We start from the raw sequence: 20,237 nt of genomic DNA on the forward strand, positions 1-20,237 counted from the left end.
GGGACATTACCAACATTAATATTTTTATATTGCAATGTATTATAAAATAATGTAAAATTAAGCACGAATGAGATGTAAATTTAAGAAACGAAAATGGAAGAGAAGCTATCGTTAGAAGTTTTGGGTTTTATACTGATAGCAACTTTCAATGTTTTGGTTAGGTTAAGAGTATTATATTTGGTTTCGTTATTATTTGCACGTGTTTTTCCGTAATTTAAGTGTACTGTACATACAACAGCTTTATTACGAATAAAAAACTGTAAAAGTATTCCTTACGCGAGCCATACTTTTGGATCAAATATCTACGTTAATTCAGGTTTCCGTGCTTTGAAATAAAATATATGCTCCATAAAGTATCGAAATCTATCTATTAAAAAAAAAAAAAAACTGGCGAAATTCTCGGGGGGTATACAGTTCGTCATGCGCACCCTCATTTTACAGTAAAAACTTTCCCCTACTTCTCCCTGTAACGTAACGGATTTGGTTTATTTTACGTCGCTTTTCTACATTTGACTAATCGCGAAAGTACGGATGAGTTGTGAAATTGATGAACGAACAGTCGCAAAGAACACCCATGCCCACCCAGGCCGGTGTTCGTAACGAGATTTGTGAGTAGCGTTGCCATGTTTGACCTTGACCAACACAACCTGAACACAAATGTAAAAAGCTGCTTTCAGACACTCGTACACAAGCGGTATAGCTTATGTATTGGAATGCACATATATTATATATATTATGTTGAAAATATTGGTACTACTTTACTATAGGGGTGACACACATAATTTATTTCGCAGTTTTTTACATTGCTAACTTACTATTCTGGAATGCGGAACATTTCTTTAGGTGAAATAATAAATTTCTAACGAAAATAATGTCTATTTATTACATTTACGAGTACTTACTGTTACTCGTTATTTCGATTCTGTAACACACATTATGGCGATAGCATACTGGTTCATCGCGCGTTGTGATAGTGTTTTGTCGATTTATGCAGTGTTGTAATCTGGTTCACCGGAAAATACCTACTTTCGTGCCCGGATTTGAAATTATGCTAATACCTCGCAAACCATTGACGTTAGCCTCACAAACCATTGACGTTAGCCCCACATACCATTCACGTTAGCCCCACAAACCATTTTCCGTAAGGTTAGGTTAGGTTAGGCAAGCATAGTTAAAAAAATAAATATTCGACAGGTCATGTTATAGTGAAAACACGGCGAATTTGAAACCCTGACTACAGGGTTTACGTCATCTAACACACGGGACATTGTGGTCTCGTGCAGAAAGCAAATGGCGGCAGCAGAAACAGCGTGTCGGACAGAGATTTTCGCAGAAAACAACATGCATTCGCATTAAAATGGATCAAAACTACATTCACGAACTTCCACAACGCTAAAGAAAATGATTTGCGTAAGTACTTTCTCCCGTAAAAAGTAAGAAATCCGTCACCCGTATAGTAAAGTCTTACCAAAATATTTAACATATAAACTTTTAGTGTACATAAAACAAATCGTGAAATATTGGACGTTCTCGAAAAACAGTTCGTCTGACAACCCACCCATATGTAGGTCACTTCACTGCAGTACAGGCTTGTTCGTTTGCATACTTTGTCGAAACCTTTGCCCCATCATTGACATTAACTTCGAGATGCTGAAATGTGACGTAAACTATTAATACAAGTAACAGTACGATGCGAAGATCCTCCTCACTTAATACTTTAAATTAAACACATTTAAGTGCAATGGAAATAATTTTGGCACACGTTACTTACGTTCCAATCCCCAGGAACCAGCAATCACGGTGATGAATTTCACACAAACCTGTCGTCACAACTACAATACTCCTTTGCAATCACACCCGCAACACCACAACAATTTAAAACATCCTAAAATGTATCGTACAACGATCTTAATTTCACTTATAATGGATATTTTTTAACGATTTTCCCACGCACACTACTTAGTGAAGAACGTGATCAAACGCGACACTGCTCGGAACAAGGTCAGTTCATGTACTTTTTCAGTAATGAGTTTGATCTTAAATAACTATAAACTACTATTACAAATTGCACATTTAAATATTAATAATTACACTGAATTTACGACTTTTTAAGTCCATTTCCTTCTCATTTTAGCTGAGAGAATATATGTTTTAGTGCTGAATTCATCATTGCAGTAACGACGTCTTTGTTTTAACTCCCTCTACCGGTGCATTTCCTTATCGCTTGTCTTGTCTTGGTTCGAAGTTTTCAAGGTTGCATGTTTAACTCATATTTGTTCGTGGTGTTTACGTATCAATAACTTGTTTTGAAGGTGAAATACACAACATATACGATCAACTGTAAGTGTGCATGAACAGTGTAGCCTACGTATAGTTGCCGATGTACGAAGGGTGTCGTTCCCTTTCTCGAGAAGGTGAACGCATATTATTTTATTAGTAGTATTATATTGGCTGTGCAATACTAGTAGTATAACGATTATTAGTGTTGCTAATAATCTTCTCTCATACACACAATCACTGTTTCCCTGCTGACTACAGAATTGTTTTTGCAACTAGCATTGTGAAAAACTTATTTTTCTAGAAGTCAACAGAATTAGCTCTTCACATGGAGCTTATATTTAAATTCCCTATTCTTTACTTCAGTTCTGTACATGAGCTTTTGACAACAGTTCGATGAGTATTAATGTATTTTTACTTATTTTGTAACCCATAATAACAAGCACTTTAAATGTCATTTCTTCATAAGTTGAACACAGTACACACTAACAGCTTTACACTAATTTACTGAAGTTCTCAATTCGAGTTCCAGTGTGGAGATGTCTGTACTTTGTGTCATTTCATAAATTTCATATCGTTATCACTTATCCTCATTGTCGCGATTAGCCAAAGGTAATATAAATGTCGGTGATTGTACGTACGTATGACTTTTGAAAACACGAACAGCTTACTTGCTTCGTAAATGAGTTGGCATTTAAAAATTATATGGGTATTGCATTGGCGTCAACTTATGTGGGCCCGTGGGGCCCAATCCCAACAAAAAAATGTGTTGTTGTTGTTATTTGTTGTAGTTATACGTGTATTGCTCATTGAAGTCAGTACGTGACATGTTTTTTTTTTTTTAGAAAAATAAGTGAGGACACATTGTTGGTGTCAGTGGCGTAAATAACGTCCCCGCGGTGCGGATTGGGGCGCAAGGGCTTCGGGGGTGCAGTAAAAATGATAAATTAAGAAAGACGGATAGTTCAAAAGAATTTTCCTTTCGGCGTTAAAATGAATATTCAACCAAACATATTTCATTTTTATGCTATTACAACTGCAAACAAAAAATGTTAATCACTAGAAAGGTAGAAAGTAGATTACCAGATTAGAAGGAAACCTTCATTAGCTGAATAGTGCAAGTAATTGATTACGTCGTTCAAGGGTAGACCACAGGCAACAAAATGCACTTTTCTCTTGCAGTGTTTTAGATATTCTAGTAAAGTAAAGTAAAGCTTCACCTTTTTATGCCCGAACGGAATACACCGACAGACAGTGGAATCCGCTAGTAAATTTCCGGGAGAAATATGAAGAAAATGTATCTTGTACTGTAGCTGAAGAAATTGTTTGTTTTAGGAATGTATTGCCAACTAAAATGAAAAGAAGAAAAATGTCGAACGTCAGCGAAGTTGCAGACTTCCTCTTGATAGAAAACAGAATTCGGGCTAGCAGCATTCCTGACGTGACGTATGCACTGCTTATATGCTGCATTTGACCCTACTTTTGACGTCTTCATCAGCTAAGCAAAAATTGATCAAAAATTATTTGAGAAACACAATGACAAGAGTGAGATTGATTGGACTGACGCTGTCAAGCATCAAAAGCGATGGAGAGCAAACACTGGACTTGACCAAGGTAACACAAGAATTTGCTTCCATCAAAAAATGCTGAGGACTGGTAATGGGCATTTAACAGTGTATTTTTAAATATAATTATAATAAACAGGGTGTATCATAAGTAATAGCGCAAACTGACACAGGTTACGTAATGTGTCACCGCTTGTTTAAAGTTTTTTTTTTCTTTTGAAAATAAGTGGCTGTTGAGTGATTGGGATAATTATAAATAGAGCAGTGTGGTTTTCTTTTTTTTTATATATTTTTGGTTTTGCTTTGTTGCGAGTTTTGTTTGCGGAAGTTTTTATGTTTTTGTTATTGTTGGGTATTGCTATATTGTTTATTGCGATTTGAATTATTATTATTATGGTGTGTATTTTTATATTTTTTATTATATTGTGGTTGTTTATTATGACCCCGATAGGAATTTTTATAATTATTTTTTGATTGATAATTGTTTTTATAATATGTTTTTTAAAAATGTTTTTGTTTAGATGAGTTGGTGCTAGGGTGTTGTTTTTGATTGTTTATGCTATTTAGTTTAAAACTAAGGTTAGCTAATTTAGTTTTTAAACTAGTTTTTTGAGTTTGGGTTTGAATTTTGTTATTTTGAGGATTGTTTGCTAATTTTATTTGTTTTTGTTTTTTTGCAAGGTATTGAATTTTGTATTGATTTTTGAAGTAGGTTGCAATTGTGCAGATTCAGCAGTAGCTAGATTGTTATTTTGCAATAAAATTTGCTGCTGTTGTGAAAGTGTTGGTGTGTTGTTTAAAGCAAAGAATAATTTTTATTTTATTTTTGTATTTTAGTTTTTTTAATTTCCGCTGTTTTATTAAAAATTGAAGTTTTCTAAGGATTTTAAATTTTTGAGCAATTTATGCATTGATTTATATTTTTTATGATGGGTATTTTTTATGTAATTTATTTGCAATTTGCACACATTTTTTGCAGGATGTGATGGATTTCTTGAGAGGAGTTGCACACAATCTTCCTTTGTAACTCATACGAAGATACTTTGAAACTCACAATCTTTTTATGTAACTTTGATGTTGACGAATATACTTGTTTAATTAAAGATCTGATTGTCTAGTAATACTATGAATTAAATAGTGTGTTGTTTTGTTTCTTATATCTAGTCAAATTACTGCTTGTTTGTACAAAATATAATTTTAAGCTAAATAAAATAATTTATACTCTATATATACTTCATGGATTTTGAGGAAACTGCAATCCCTTGAGCACGCATCTAAACACGAACCTTGTTATCATAATTTCTTGCACCGAAACATCTTGCACCGAATCTTCCTAGACCCAGTTGAAAGTACACGATAATAGAAGCAAAAAAGTCTGAGTAAACATGGGTCTGCAAACGAGCCGTTTTCGAGATAATTGTGAATGTGTGGTTACAAGCCGCCACTGACTTCATTGTTTGTAAACGTCGTCCTAGTTGGTAAAATCCTAATAATACAGTAAGAAACGTCATTGGAGATCTCATTGCTTTTATTGTTACATGTTACAATTACTGTACACTCGTACCTGTTGAAGGAGGTGTTCAAAGTGTTGTCCTTGCATCTGGTACGAAATGTAATCGGTAACGGCTTCTAACCACACATTCGCACATATTAATAGCATTTACTAGTTTGAGAAACATGAAAAAATTACTAATTTCATCACTTATTAAAAAAGAAAGGATTTCCTGAGATGAAAATATGGGATGTACATTTACACAAACATGCATACACTATACTACATAACCACACGAATGTGTGCCCACAAGTGAGGTCACTCTCTGTGGAATATGGAGAAACTGCTAATTTATTTTCACTTTTTTATTTAACATGAATCACGTTCTTCCTTTTCTTGTTTTGTTTAGTTGTTATTTTTTCTTGATATTTTTACATTTCCATACTTCTTCTTGCCTATTGCCCCCTTTACTAACCCTTCTCTCTCCTTTCCTTCTCATTCTCTCACTCTTTCTTTCTTTCTTTATCTTTCTTGTACTCTTTCTTTCTTTCTGCATTTCTATCTCTCCTTCTCTCTCTCTCTCTCTCTCTCTCTCTTTGTCTTTCTATATCTCTCACTTTCTTTCTCTTTCTTTCTTTCTCTCTCCCCTTCTCTCTCTATTTTTGTCTTTCTAATCTCTCAGTCCTTCTTGCTCTTTCTGACTTTCTCTCTCTCTCTCCCCCTCTCCCTCTCTCTCTTTGTCTTTCTATATCTCACTCTATCTTCCTCTTTCTGTGTTTCTCTCTCTCCTTCTCTCTCTTTGTCTCTCTCTCTCTTTTTGTCTTTCTATATCTCTGTCCTTCTTCCTCATTCTCTCTCTCATTCTCTCTCTTTGTTTTTCTTTCTCTTTCTGTCTTCCTCTGTCTCTCTTTCTCTCTCCCCCTCTTTGTGTAGCTCCCTCTTTCATTCACTCTCTTCTCCAACTACCTGTTTCAACTCTCTAATTCTCTCTCTTCTCTTTCTCTCGTTACCTTTCATTCTCTCTCTCTCTCTCTCTCTCTCTCTCTCTCTCTCTCTCTCTCTCTCTCTCTCTCTGTCTGTCTGTCTCCTGCAAAGATCTTTCATTTATCTTCGTCCCCTCTATTTTACGATGACCTCTAAACACTACATCACATGGTGTTCAATACAAACTTTTAGATTTAGACACAACTGAGAAAATTTGCTGACTACCAATCACCCCCAAAACACATACACACGACATGGTTTGCAAGATTTAAAAATCGTAGAACATGATAGGCGACCTTATTTCGGGTACTCTTTTACTTTGCAATCTACATAGTTTTTTCTGGCCATCTATGGGTACCAGTACGTACGCTGAAATTTCATAATGAGCTGAGCTTTCCCACTTTTGGCAGATCTTACAGACATTTACATTCTTGCTGCTGCCTGGAGTGCTTGATGGGAACGAATCACAACACTGTTTATGAAAATGTTCCACATTTTTTCGGAATTGGGCTCATTCCAGAATTCATTCAAAATTATTCCACGACATTATTTCTTAATTTCTGCTGGATTTTGGGTGATTTTTTTCTGTTGTCCTAAGGAAAGTTCCCCAGAGTTGATTGATGAAAAGGAGAATATTCTGACGCAGTTTTCCGAAACAACTCATCTTCCAATGCACATACACACATACAAGTTCAGGAAGTACAGACGATGCAAATAATACCACACAGTACAGGGGCGGATATTACATAGCTGTGTCCTAGGCGGCGGGGGCAGGATACAAAATAAAGTCGTTTTAAAATTATTCAAGACATTCTTTTATTGGCGGGTCATTTCAAAGGGCTTTGCATTTACCACTTTCGTTTTTAACGAGTTCTTTACCGTTTTCATTTGGAAATTTTGTTCTTCTCGAAATTTCGGGAGGGGGCTGTAGCCCCATTAATCCCCCCTGCGTACATCAGTGTACACATACATTTTCCACGTCAATCGAATTCTATACACGCCTATAAACACATACTGAACAGCTTTGCTGATTACTTACTGCGTCTTTCGTGTACAGTTGGATTCAGGAGTATTACCGGGCAAATTGTCCATCACCAAGTTCTTGCATTTTAATTGACCTAATAAGAGCTTCAAGAATAAAAAGAAAACTCAAATCAAGGTGTTTATAACTTCTGCACCAGCATACATAAAATTCATCGCTTAAAAACACATACGATGTAAGATAAAAATTAATGAAATTAGTCATGGACAATTTGCACGGTAATATAATCATGGATCCCACTGTACAAGGATTTTTCCACCCCATTGCTATATAATTATGTGAGTAGTGTAGGAAGGGCAAGTGTGGTACTCCTGCATGCTTACAGTGTTGCCATGTCATTTAGTATATTTAGATTTGTTTGACATAGTAGCTCCACAGTGTCCATCATCTCTAGGACGTGAAGCCACGATAAATGTCTTTACCGTGCATCGAACCGCACCACAGTTTATTTACCAAGATTTTGTAGATTTTTATATATTTATAAGCTTTGATCTATTTTAGCCAGATTCAATACAAGAACAGTTGAACGTGTTGAAGAAATTTAAATTTTAAGCATTTATTGTCGTCCCAATTTTATATACCTTCCCCAATTTTTATACCTGAGATGACCTAAATGTAGGTTTATATTCTAATATTATCATTATAGACTCATCTATTTGGTAATGCATTAAAACTAACGAGATTTTCTTTTCGTAACCTATGCAAATGGTGCCTACGCTAATTTAAGCAGAACTTTAAGTCATTGGCAAAACAAAAAAATGGTTTTGAGCGTCATCTATTTTTGTCACTACAACAGGATACCAATCCCCACTGTATCTAGCAGATGTACATGTAAATCTCAATATGTTAAATATTTCCGGTAGTTTTTATAGCTAAAATACTATGAGTTAGTCCGCAGATATACAGCGTGTAACAAAAGTCCTGGAACACTTTAAAAAATATATTGTAGCCAAACGAGTAGCATTACAAAGTGACAAAGTACATCATTTCAAAGAGTAAAGTTGTAAGTTTTTTTCCTCATTGCAGATGTTACGTGTAGTTCCATATATCGTCGCTAGGTGGTGTCATAATCAATATGGCGCTTTCTGGAGCTGAGAAGGCTTTCTGCGTGCTAGAATTTGACAAAACAAAGAGTGCAAGGTTATGTAAAGTACCATGTATATGTCCCTCCTCTTCCACGTGATGTTGTGGAACTCAAAAGGAAAATTGAACGTGTAACAGCCACAGTCTCGGAGACATGTTGGGTCGTGTGTGGGTAGAGTTTGATTATCGCGTCGACATTTGTCGGGTCACACATGGTTCCCACATAGAGTGTTTGTAAAGTGGGTGTTGTTGAAAGGAACTTACAACTTTACTCTTTGAATTGATGTAATTTGTTACTTTCTAATGCTACTCGTTTGACTGCAATAATTTCTTTAAAGTGTTCCCGGACTTTTGTTACACGCTGTAGTAGTTTATTTTTTGAGAAAACTGTAATATAATTAAGCCTTGTATCCATATTAAAATCACTAAGATGCTGATCTATATTGATTTTTCGTTTAGTTCTTCGTTTGAGGAAGATCTTGATACAGGGTTGAAACGTTACATGTTAAGTGATTTTATATCTTGATCAACTGCCTTGATCAGCAACTTAGTGTTTTTGAGAAAACTGCATAAACTATAAGAAACATTTTCAATTTTGTACACTTGAAATTTTGAAGTTTCTTAACAATTCAAATTTGAATATTTGATCTCGCATAAATATAGATAATGAATATATTTTTTTCGAAAGTAATCATTAATTTGCGTTGATTTCAATAGGCCTTAGTACTTCAGAGGACGGACAGGATTATTTACTGCCACCTTTGGCTAATCGCGAAGATGAGGATGAGTCATAATACGATGAAATTGATAAAGGCACCCTCACAAAGAACACCTATACGCAATGCGAGATTCGAACCCGGGATCACTCGCGTCATAGCGAGAACCGATCATCGTGGCGGAGTGGTTAGCACGCAAGCTACAATGAAAGAAGAACAGCATAGAATGCGTATCAACCAAAACATATTTTAGATTGGTATGTTTTGAAGGAGTCTCACGGAATTAGATTCAATGCTCTCATTTGTTACCTGGCGGTAACGCCTGTTCCTTTAGGTCAAAATGCAGGTGAACCCCATTTATAACTGTAGCTACAGAAGAGCACTTTTGGTTCAGGGTTCGAATCCCGGCCTGTCACTGTGAGCGTCCCTCCATCAATATTATCATAACGCATCATCATCGTTACGATTAGCCAAAAGTGACATCAAAGCGACACTAAATAACCAAAATCAAAGCAGAGTAGGCTAATTTTTAAAAAATCGAAGGAAATATCAATTGCTACAGTGAAATGTAAGGATTTGCCAGAATATATACCGGGTGTTCCAGAAGTCTTTCCCTGATTACAAACTTTATTCATATCCGCTATATGCAATGTAGAGATGTGAAAGTGGTGCCAAAATGTTGGAAAACTAACCAAGTTTATTTGTTGCAGGTTTCAGTAATGTGGCTGTAGTGTAGCAGTGTCAGTGCCAAGTAATCCGGAATTAATGCTCTTGACATCGGGTGGCATCTTTCCATACAATGTTTCTTGGACTTGACAGGATTTGGGAATGAAGATAAATTCCATTTTTTAAATTCCAACTTATTGATGGCAGATATTCTAGACGAAAGAATTCTGTACATTTGAAAGTTCCTCTACACTGTTATTGGTGACCAGAGGACATGCTGAGCTTTTTCCTGATTTGTGAACATTTCCGGTTTTCTGGGCATTGACACTCTACAGCCACGTTACTCAAACCTGCAACAAAAAAACTTGGTTAGTTTTCCAACATTTTGGCACCACTTTCACATCTCTACCTTTCCTATAGCGGATATGAATAAAGTTTGTAATCAGGGAAAGACTTCTAGGACACCCGGTATATATAATCCATAAGTGGTGTAATTTGGGTATTTGCACCAATAATAGGCTTGCCTAAATGCATGCAATGTACAGTGACGCGAATTGTTTCACTTATATTTTCAACTTCCAGCCAACGTTCTAATGGAATTCGATAATATTTGTCGCGGTTGTGAAGCTATTTCGTGGGAAATCAGTGTTATCGCTCCAATTGACGTGGTCTAATTTTGCCAAGCAAAAATTTCCGCCTTGTTCAGAGATTTTCGAAGTATAACTAAAGTAAATAAAAATACCATGAATAGGATATTGCATTTCTACTTCTTTATATTATATCAACTGTGTAGTGTGAATCTTAATTTTGTAAGAAGCTAATATTTCCAAATGGAGAATTCATACTTATATTTTAATGTGGACGTGGTATGTTGTCGAGTAATGTCTTGTAGGATAAGTCTCTTAATTTCAAGCTAACTAACTAACTAACTAACTCCCTAGCCTTCTTAAACCCGAAGGTTCATGGCTGCAGCAACACAGGCCTTCCATCTGTCCCTATCTTGAGCAAGATCTATATACTCTTTTCCATCCCTACCGATTTCCCTTAGGTCCATCTCAACGTTGTCCCTCCATCTTCGTCTTGGCCTTCCTACAGGTCTCTTACCATCAGGTTTCCCAACAAGAATCCTGTAAACCCCTCTTTCCTCTCCCATTCGTGCCAAAATTTCAAGCAAATTTTATAATAGAAAGAAACAACTTATTTTGGGTCACAGTAGATGAAATTGACGCCGAGAAATTGATAAATGTGTACGAACTACATAATTCTATAATCGAAAATTTGCACCATTACTGTTACAACTAAGAGACATGCAACTTATTGATCTTTTAGACACACGGAAAAGTAAGTGCATCAGGTGAAATAAAAAAATGCATAAAGTCTGTAGCTCAGATCAATTGATTCATCAAACTATAGCTCGATATAGAAGCAAATACCCACTTGCATTATATGATTCCCTCTGGCGTTATCTTTAGAACGATATACAAACTGTAAGCTTGATTCTTAGGAAAGGCCCCAAAACACACTTTAGTGCATCTATCGATGCAGTTTCTGGCGCATCAAATAAATTTGATGCATTTAGTTTGCTGTATGTGCTGTGGAAGTTATGTAACAAACGCTGTAACAACATGTATTACGAGATGAAAATATTCTCTCGGGCTGTCGACCAGGTGATTTGGTGAAAGGATTCCTCATCTTGATCCTGTGGATATATATATATATTTTTTTTGTGACAAGAAGTTAGAAATGCGGATTCGATATATTTTTGTTCCAAATGATGCACCTGCTTCAAATTAAACAATATACCAACATAGGCATTATATTTTAAGAAATTATGTTATTAATGAATATCGAGAATATTGCTTATGTCTTATAATGCAGCTATAGTATAAAACTTGATATTCATCTCAGTAAAGCGCCAAATACGCACTCTCGTAATGATCTTATGATCCCGAGATATTTAGTATTTTCCAGCTTCACTTTTGGCACGTTCGGGGTCAAAAACGTGTGCATACCATATCGCTAAATAGTCTCCAAAATTTAATGTTCGAACTCTCTCTCCACTACAGAAATCTCTCGACAATCTAAGATTTAACACTTTATCAAGAGCTTCCTATTTCCTCCTTTAAATTTAATACTCAATCCTACAACCAAAATTTTAGACTTACTGTTGATATTGAAGAGTGCATATTGCTTCCTCCAAAAAATTAATTCTCAGTCTCAACACAACGTCCGCAACAATCTAAGACAATAGTAATACACAAGAATTGGATATCCCCTCAATTTAATGCTCAATCCTCCTCTAACTAAAATACACGCCATAATATAAGACCTACAGTTGGATACTGCCCCCCCCCAAACGTTTAATTCAGAATCACCCCCCCAGAACTCACGTGTCAATTAAGGCATAATATGGGGTGTAAGGGGTACCTTCCACTTAGAGGCCCAAAAGTCAACCTCACTTCCACGTAGTACACCCTGGACTGTAGACTAACAAGGCTCTGGCGACTGGCCCCATGGCCAGTATACTTTTGTGTGTGTTGTCCTGTTTTTTGTCCTTGTGTGTGCTGAGTGCCCGTTTAGAGCCTCAGCTTTTAACAGAAGTCAGAAGATTTTAGGATTTTTAGATATGCAACGTTAGAGTTGTCATTTGTAATGATAAGGGGCTGGCCCCTGTATAATGTGACGCACCCAAAATTTTAAATTCAAATTCAAATTCAAATTAAGGCATAATATGTAAGAGTTGGAAATTTCTCCCCCCCCCCACCCCCCGCGCCTTTCGATAATATCTTAAATATTTTCTTTTCTTCACCTAATGGATTAAATGTGGTTGCATTTAAGGTATAACATTATTACATATATTTTTGAAAATATACAAATGTTGAATATTATATTATTTGGAGGGGAAAATCCCCCCCAAAATCTCGATGGCGCAGCCTGCGCCATATCCCCCCACCCGTAGGCACCCCTGCCCTCGTCGTCGCTCTGCAGTTATGCCCTTCTTACTCCTTAATTCTCACAGACGCCTTGAGTGTATTCCAAGCGTTAACACGAACAGACCGGGCAGCATACAAGTTAACAGTATTTCCTTATCTTGTTGTCCGTATCATGCTCAAACAACAAGGCCTGGCAGCGACCATTACCTATATCCGAGCACACATTGACCTATATAGATTTCAAGATCAAGTAGACGCAATGTCCAAAAGAGCTAGAACAAGTGACCCTTCTCAGATTCACTTCTACCAAGTGAAAGCGAATTAGAAAAACAATGGGACTTTTCGTGCAACAACTTCAGCACACCACTACCTTTAAGCCCTGTAAGCCGGAAGCAAGCATACTTAGTTCCAAGACCTAAATCTACCCCGACCAGAACTCGTGCCCCTTCTCTGTCAAGCTCCGTATTTCGTCTTCTGGCGTCAGGCAAAATGCTTTCGTTGTTAGGCTAAATGTAGCGCATTTGTGCTAAGATATTGAAACCTAACAAGCCTCAAGGATGAAATGCGGCGCTTGACTGAGACCGTGCTTGACTTGCGTGCGATGAGCCATACCCGTGGAGAACCAACACAATTAATCACGCATTTGTTTCTCCAATGCCCAAATCGGCAACAACATCGCGATGCACTTTGTAACAATCTACAACGATTGATACCCATTTCCGATGTTTCTTTCAACTCTACTCTACTACCCACGGACTGCCGTCATGTGGATGTTGCAGAGCTTTGCTAGTACAACCTCGTAACGTAAACAAACTACCAAATCATAACAGTCACACGTCATCCGAGACACGCGATTAAGAAGAAGAAGAATAGACTTCTCAAAATTAGAAACTCTGACTGGAAGACGATGTGAGTAAAACAAAGGAGACGAACACGACGTACTACAGTTTTTCCATTTTGGTCTTTTTCTTATTTATTGATTTCAAACAGTATGTGTAGTGCAGTATACAGAAAATTCCAAAGTACAACACTTTTACTCATTAATATGTGTAAGAATTTATAATTTTGACAGGAAGAATAGAAGAGGAAGTGATGAATAGAGTAAGGAAGTTTAGTAATGCATACTACCAACTAAGCCAGACCATTTTTGGAAAATGGGAAATAAACACCAAAGCTAAACTACGAGTGTATAAGTCAGTAGTGGAACCAATTCTACTACACGGAAGTGACAGCTGGCCAGTAAGAGGAAAAGAAGTAAGACAAATAACGACAGTTGAGATGAAATGCTTCCGTAGAATAGTTGGTAAGACGAGAAGAGATGAGTACATAATGAAAGAATCAGAGGATAATTAAATCAGAAGCCAATAGAAGAAAAACTGACGCAAAGACAATTAAAATGATTTGGACATGTGATAAGAATGGACGAAGATAGAAAAGCAAAACAATTGATGGAAGCTAGAACAGAGGGAAGGAGAACAAGAGGTAGACCCCGGAAGACATTCGAAAAAGGAATAGAAGAAACAGGACAAAAGAAAGGAAAACGAATAAGAGAATTGAAGAAGATGGCAAAGGAACGGGAGAGATGGAAGGAGTGGATAGAGGCAACCCCGACGCTATGAGGCAAAAGGGGAAAGAGGAAGAAGAAGAAGAAGAATTTATCTCATTGTTATTTCTTTCCTATTATGGTTATATTTATTCTGGACATATCTTATTTACGTATGTACTCTGTAGTCTCTGTATTGGTTGTGGATTAATGGATAGTATATACATATTTTATATGAGCACGTCAGTACTCTGTGTAATTATATTTATGTTATAGTTATATCCATGTAATATGTGAGCATGGTTTTTAATTTCATTTATATTCATATTTACATTATTTATGTTGTTTCAATTCTCTGTAATTGGAGATAAATAAACTTATAATCAAACGTCACAAAGTGAAATTAGAAAATGAACAAATAAAATACCAAATGTTCGACAAGGATAAGAAAGATATAAAAATTCGAACAGTAATAAAAGTCCAATGTGGAAACAAGAAACATATGCATTCATTTATTCTTTGCGACATTATATTGAATTATTAAATTGTTTAAAAATGATTTATCTACATTATATTTGCGAATTACTGTTACTGTGGTATAATTTCGAATACCATATACTGGTTGAAAATGTTCTCTAGGATTCCAGGTGCGTTGTGGAAAAGTTTCCAAGCTTTCAAGAGCTAACGCCACTCGTATCCTCAGTGAAGAAAAGAGTGACGTTAGTTCTCTAAAGCTTGGAATCCTTTCCACAACTCACCTAGTCGATAGCCCGAGAGAATCTTTTCATCATTCGTCACCAAAAAACTTTCAAGACTTACGTCACCATATACTGGTATTGTTAGGCCCAATTTCATAAGAATATTGAGGCATGAAGTGAAAATATTATCCACAATTTTTATTTCAACATTACTTCTCCTATGACCTAAGGTTCAATCTATGTAATACATTTTCTTTGTGAGGCTCGTAGATGCAACTGAGCTCAGAACATGTCAAGGGCTTAGACAGCCTTAGGACAATAAGTACTCGCATCTGAAATCCTCCTTGTGAGAAAATTGGCAGAACGTTAAGATCATACTTAAAAATTGGCAAATGACCTCCCCGATGGCGTAGTGGTAACGTCGTCGCCTTGTAATGAAGGGGTCCTGGGTTCGGTACCCGGTGAAAGCACATAGTGGTTCGGGTCACACTTTAAACTGCAGGTCCAGTCCTGATTACCCTTTCTGTACATAAAGTGGACTTAAAATCTGAGAAAGAAATGGAGAAGAAATAATTTAAATTGGGAATAAATGAACCTACTAACAATTTCTGTACACTCTCTAAGAGTTGAGTATTACTTGAGTTTACACTTAAGCGGAGGCTCTGCCATGACGTGTATTAAGAGTGGTAGCATTTCTAGTGGAGTATGAACGTGTTTTGTTGATTAAATTAAATCAGGGTTGTTAAAGGACCAGGAATTGGGTTCTGGACCGTAAAGATTCATTTTATCTGTAAAGTATTTCAATTCGGTCCAGGAACATTTTTTTCGGAATCAATTTAAATACTGTCCAGAAACCTTTGGATCGATTTAAATACGGTCCAAGGACTTTTTTTCCGGATCAATTTAAGTACTACGGTCCAGGAACCTTTTCCCCCTGGATCAATTTAAAATTGGTCCAGAAACCTTTTTTCCCGGATCAATTTGAATCCGGTCCAAGTTCCGTATTGAAATGAAAATATTCGCAACTTGGACCGAATATAAATTGTGTGAGAAAAAAGTTCCGGTTCTGTTGTAGGACCTTTAACGACCCTGGATTAAATTGATAATCACACTCACTCATGGCCAGACCGGGAATCTTCTGCGGGAAGAGATTGTAGAAAACGCGTAGTCCAGATAACATTTTAAAACTGTAGCTTTTGATTGTCTCAACTGAACTTGTTAGTCAACTGCACTTCGAAGTTCTTTGTGAGGCTCGTAGATGCAACTGAGCTCAGAACATGTCAAGGGCTTAGTCAGCCTTAGGACAATAAGTACTCGCATCTGAAATCCTCCTTGTGAGAAAATTGGCAGAACTTTAAGAACATACTTAACAAAATTGGCAAAGTCTGCACTTGGTCAGCTTGTAAAGTGCGGCGTTAAGTAGGCCAAAGTGCAACTTAGATCGTTAGACGAGGAAATCTGGGCACCACAAACCCTGTAATCCTTTTCGGGCTGACGCGGAAACCGTGCTCTTAATGGGGGCTTTTAACTGGGCTAAGTCCTGAGATAAGAATGGAAGGGGTGAAGTTTCCACACTTGTCCCTACCTCCTAATATATTGCCAGTTTCAGCAGCTCAAGGAATTTGCATAATGAAGGAGGACTTAACGGCGTTACTTGCGACAAAGGAAGTGATACGATCATCTGCATATAATTTTAAAATATCATACATTAAATGAAGTTAACCATATTCTGGTATGAAGTACAATGATTGCATATGTGAGTTTCCTTGGATATTTTTATTGTAGAGCTTTTTTCATTATCAGCAATTCTTTATCTAATTCTAGAAGGTTATCGTGCTACAGTTTTTACATTTTACTCGTTTACACTTGTAATCTTATTTTCTACAATTTACAAGACTGTTTATGACCTCCCCTGTCTCGTGGTGGTATTTTGTTCCCTTATAATCAAGGGGTTCGATACCCGGTGGAGGCACACAGTGGTTCCGTTTCCCACTTTAAACTGTAGGTCCAGTCCCAATTAGATTGCGAGGTGTAAGGTGTGACACATTCTCAATACACCCAAATGTCTACCTTACTTCCATGTAGTACTGCACTGCTTTTTGCAGACTAGTAAGGACCTGGTTGGACTCACAGCCGGTATAATTTTCTGTGGATCTCGTGTTTGTGTCGTCCCTACATATTTCTGATTGTCGCTTCATCCATCTTCGCGATTAACAAAAACTTTCTACTGTTTTCTGTTAATTGCGGCTATGAGATGAATGGCGATGATATGAAGTTGATAAATGAAAAGCAGAGGGAACCACGTACTCTCTCCATTCAAGAATAAAAACCAGAACCTTGTAGGACTAGATCAAGTGCTCAACATGAAGTGGAATTATAGGAATGCAATTGTATTTAATAGTGGATATAATGGCTATTGAAAATCTGTATCGTAATGAGATGGAGAATTTGATAAAAAGAAATCACGATTAAAAAACACTTACTTCCCTAAACTTAATTTCTACAGGGTGGTTTCGTTTATGTATCTTGTTATTTCCTACACGTATCTGTTCAATACACCAATGAATAAAGATGAAGATTAGAGATTATCAAAAAAAGGGGGCAGGAAAGGGAAGTAAAATAAATAAATAAATAAATAAACCATTTAGAGTGCATAAAAGTGGACTTAGAACTCAAACAAACTCAAAACCTAATTCTCATTCGCACCTCAAAAGTTTGATGTCAGTTAGATATGATACTCTGTTCGTTGTAAGAAGGAAATTGATGTAAACAAACACACGTGGCTTGTGAGAAATATTGGATGTTCGAATGGCAGCCGTGCAGTAATCTTGCGCATTGGAGTATAGTGCATGTGATAAAAGCCATACCACTTAACGTTCAGCTACGATCAATATATTGATTAATAAGTCGACTTTATGCACAGGAAGGCTAATCGGGACTGGGTCTACAGTTTAAAGTGGGACCCAATCCACTGTGCCATGTGCCTCCAACGGGTGACCAATATATTCATAGTTAAAATAACACCAGAACTAAAACGTAGGAAAGAAACTAGTTCCCAACAGTCACGTGGTCTTGTTTACGTTAACTTCGTTTTTACAATGGATAGAGTATAGTTTATTTTCCTATTGAGATAAACCTCATGGTGGAATAAGTGTCCTGGACCGAAACGAATAGGGTAACTTCGGTGATTAACGCCACCAATTGGTCATTTCGTTCTAGAACTCATACATTTTTATTGTTAGGAACATGAAACTTACATGTATAGGAGCATGGACTTTCCTCTATTGTGTAATAATAAAATATTGATTGCACTGTTATAATGAAAGCAATAAAATACGAAATTCTGTGTTAATGCAAAATGGCGTTATTTCCAGACCTGTCGGGTAATAACGCCATGTTCATAATTACAAGTAAAACATTCTCATTATCCTAATTACAAGTAAAACATTCACATTTTCTTTACTAAACTGTACTAGGAAAAATAATTACTGTAGTAAGTTATTAGAAAAAAAAAGTATTTTTTTTGTCTTTTCGCCATACCCAGTCCCTCAAAGTTCTGCGAGGAACGTGCAGCACATGCTATCTTCATCCCTTGTTTGATGGCCGCCATAGCTTGCCTCAAGTCATCTACTGACCATTTGGCCCGTATATTTCTACATTTCCTCGCCATCTGAAAGAGGAAATTAACCGAGAATAAATATCTGTACGCCTCGTAAGTAACTGAGCAAGGATAAACCTATTTTCGAAATCAACATTTCCTTAAATTTGAGTTTAAATTGAGTGGCGTTATACCCCGACACGATGATGGCGTTATTTCCCGAAACAACAGACTGTAGTTTAACCAACTGTTCTAAACTTACGACACCGACCATGAAAACCGTACACACATCATTCACTTACGTAATAAACGTATTGTGTACGTACAGCATTGTTAACATTTAAAATCTAATCCTACAATAGAAATACACTCACCTTTGTCGGCCGGATGAAAATGTGGACCCTTTTTCCTCGAAACTCAACTGAAACGTCTACACCGTTCAAAGTGTTTCTTTTAAATGAAGGCTCGACAATGGCAACCGTTCTTATCAGCAATGCTACCAGGCACCATTGTTTATCGCACAACGGTGAGTCACACCTTAACTTTACATGCGTCCATGTTTTCAGAGTTGAAACTTTGAAATGGCGTTAAGTAACAAGATTGTTAACGTCATTTGCTGTCTGTCTTAAAACTTGACAATACAAACTTCAAGAAACGTACCGGTATATTTCGTTGTTTTGGAAAAGGCAAGCACCAAGGAAGGAAAACATCATCACTTTTGTGACTCCGATAATCGACGTAAATTTATGGCGATTTAGCTTAAGCTGACACTAGAAGAAACTGTTCTCTTTGATTTCCTTGTGTCACGGGAATAAGCATGTGCTTTTAGCACCATCTAGTATCAATACTACGCTGCAAACCAAATGTAACTAAGACGGGAACGGTACGACGGGTGGCCAAGCGTCTACCCGATTGCCCGCCCACAGGAACAAATTCAAGAAGTATTAATAAGTATTTAGAAAAATACAAATGCTTCAATTAATATATATATATATACTCTTGTCTTGACTGCGTGCACATTTTTCTTATAAATATTGTACATACTAGAAAGGCTCACAAATTATCATCCCATAAAAATTTCCCTGTCGTTTGATTTACATGAATTCACCGAATAGATAGCGAAAATCGTAGCAATACATCGCGACGTACAATACCTATTATTTATAATTAATTTTATTCCTTATTTTAAGGTTGGAAACTACGACTTTTGATCTATTTAACATTTCCGTGGCTAGAAATAGAGCAATATCAAGCTACCGACAAAGCATGGATTTTTCTCAGGGAGAGGGAAGCGAGGTATTTTTTCCGAGGGCAAACGAGCCACAGTTGCCCTTATAATAGTTTTTTCCACCTGAAGAACATTGTTGCAGTTTGAAGTTACCATGCTCCTCCAAGGTCCTTTCAATAGTCACTTTCATTTTCCGTGCGGAGTGAAGGCTCGCTTCCGGACATCCAGAGCCAAAGGAGACTTTTCCCGAGGAGGAAGAACAAAATCATACAGGAATAAATATGATAAACATATTTAAAGCAACCAAAAGATTAAAACATCTTTACGTTACTTCCGTATAGTATGCAAAGTAACTTCGATACATGACTAGGCTTCTTTAAACTAGTTTTGGGCAATGGATGACTTGTTTCGC

The 20,237-nt window shown here is 36.7% G+C and overlaps 1 long non-coding RNA gene across 2 annotated transcripts in view; it reads right to left on the minus strand.

Annotated features, from left to right (window-relative positions):
• The window catches only part of LOC145999990 (uncharacterized), a 571,614-nt gene that overhangs the window by 412,483 nt on the left and 138,894 nt on the right, over positions 1-20,237 (minus strand). The window contains exon 1 of one of the 2 annotated variants that reach the window (XR_014443451.1): positions 1,772-1,968. The exons of the other annotated variant lie outside the window; for it this stretch is intronic. This is a non-coding gene — a long non-coding RNA (uncharacterized LOC145999990). Of the gene's footprint in view, positions 1-1,771; positions 1,969-20,237 lie in introns of those variants that run through there. 2 annotated transcript variants of the gene reach the window in all.

Source organism: Lepisma saccharinum, chromosome 16 (genome assembly GCF_977018435.1).
Source record: "Lepisma saccharinum chromosome 16, izLepSacc3.1, whole genome shotgun sequence".
In the NCBI taxonomy this organism is placed as follows: Eukaryota; Metazoa; Arthropoda; class Insecta; order Zygentoma; family Lepismatidae; genus Lepisma; species Lepisma saccharinum.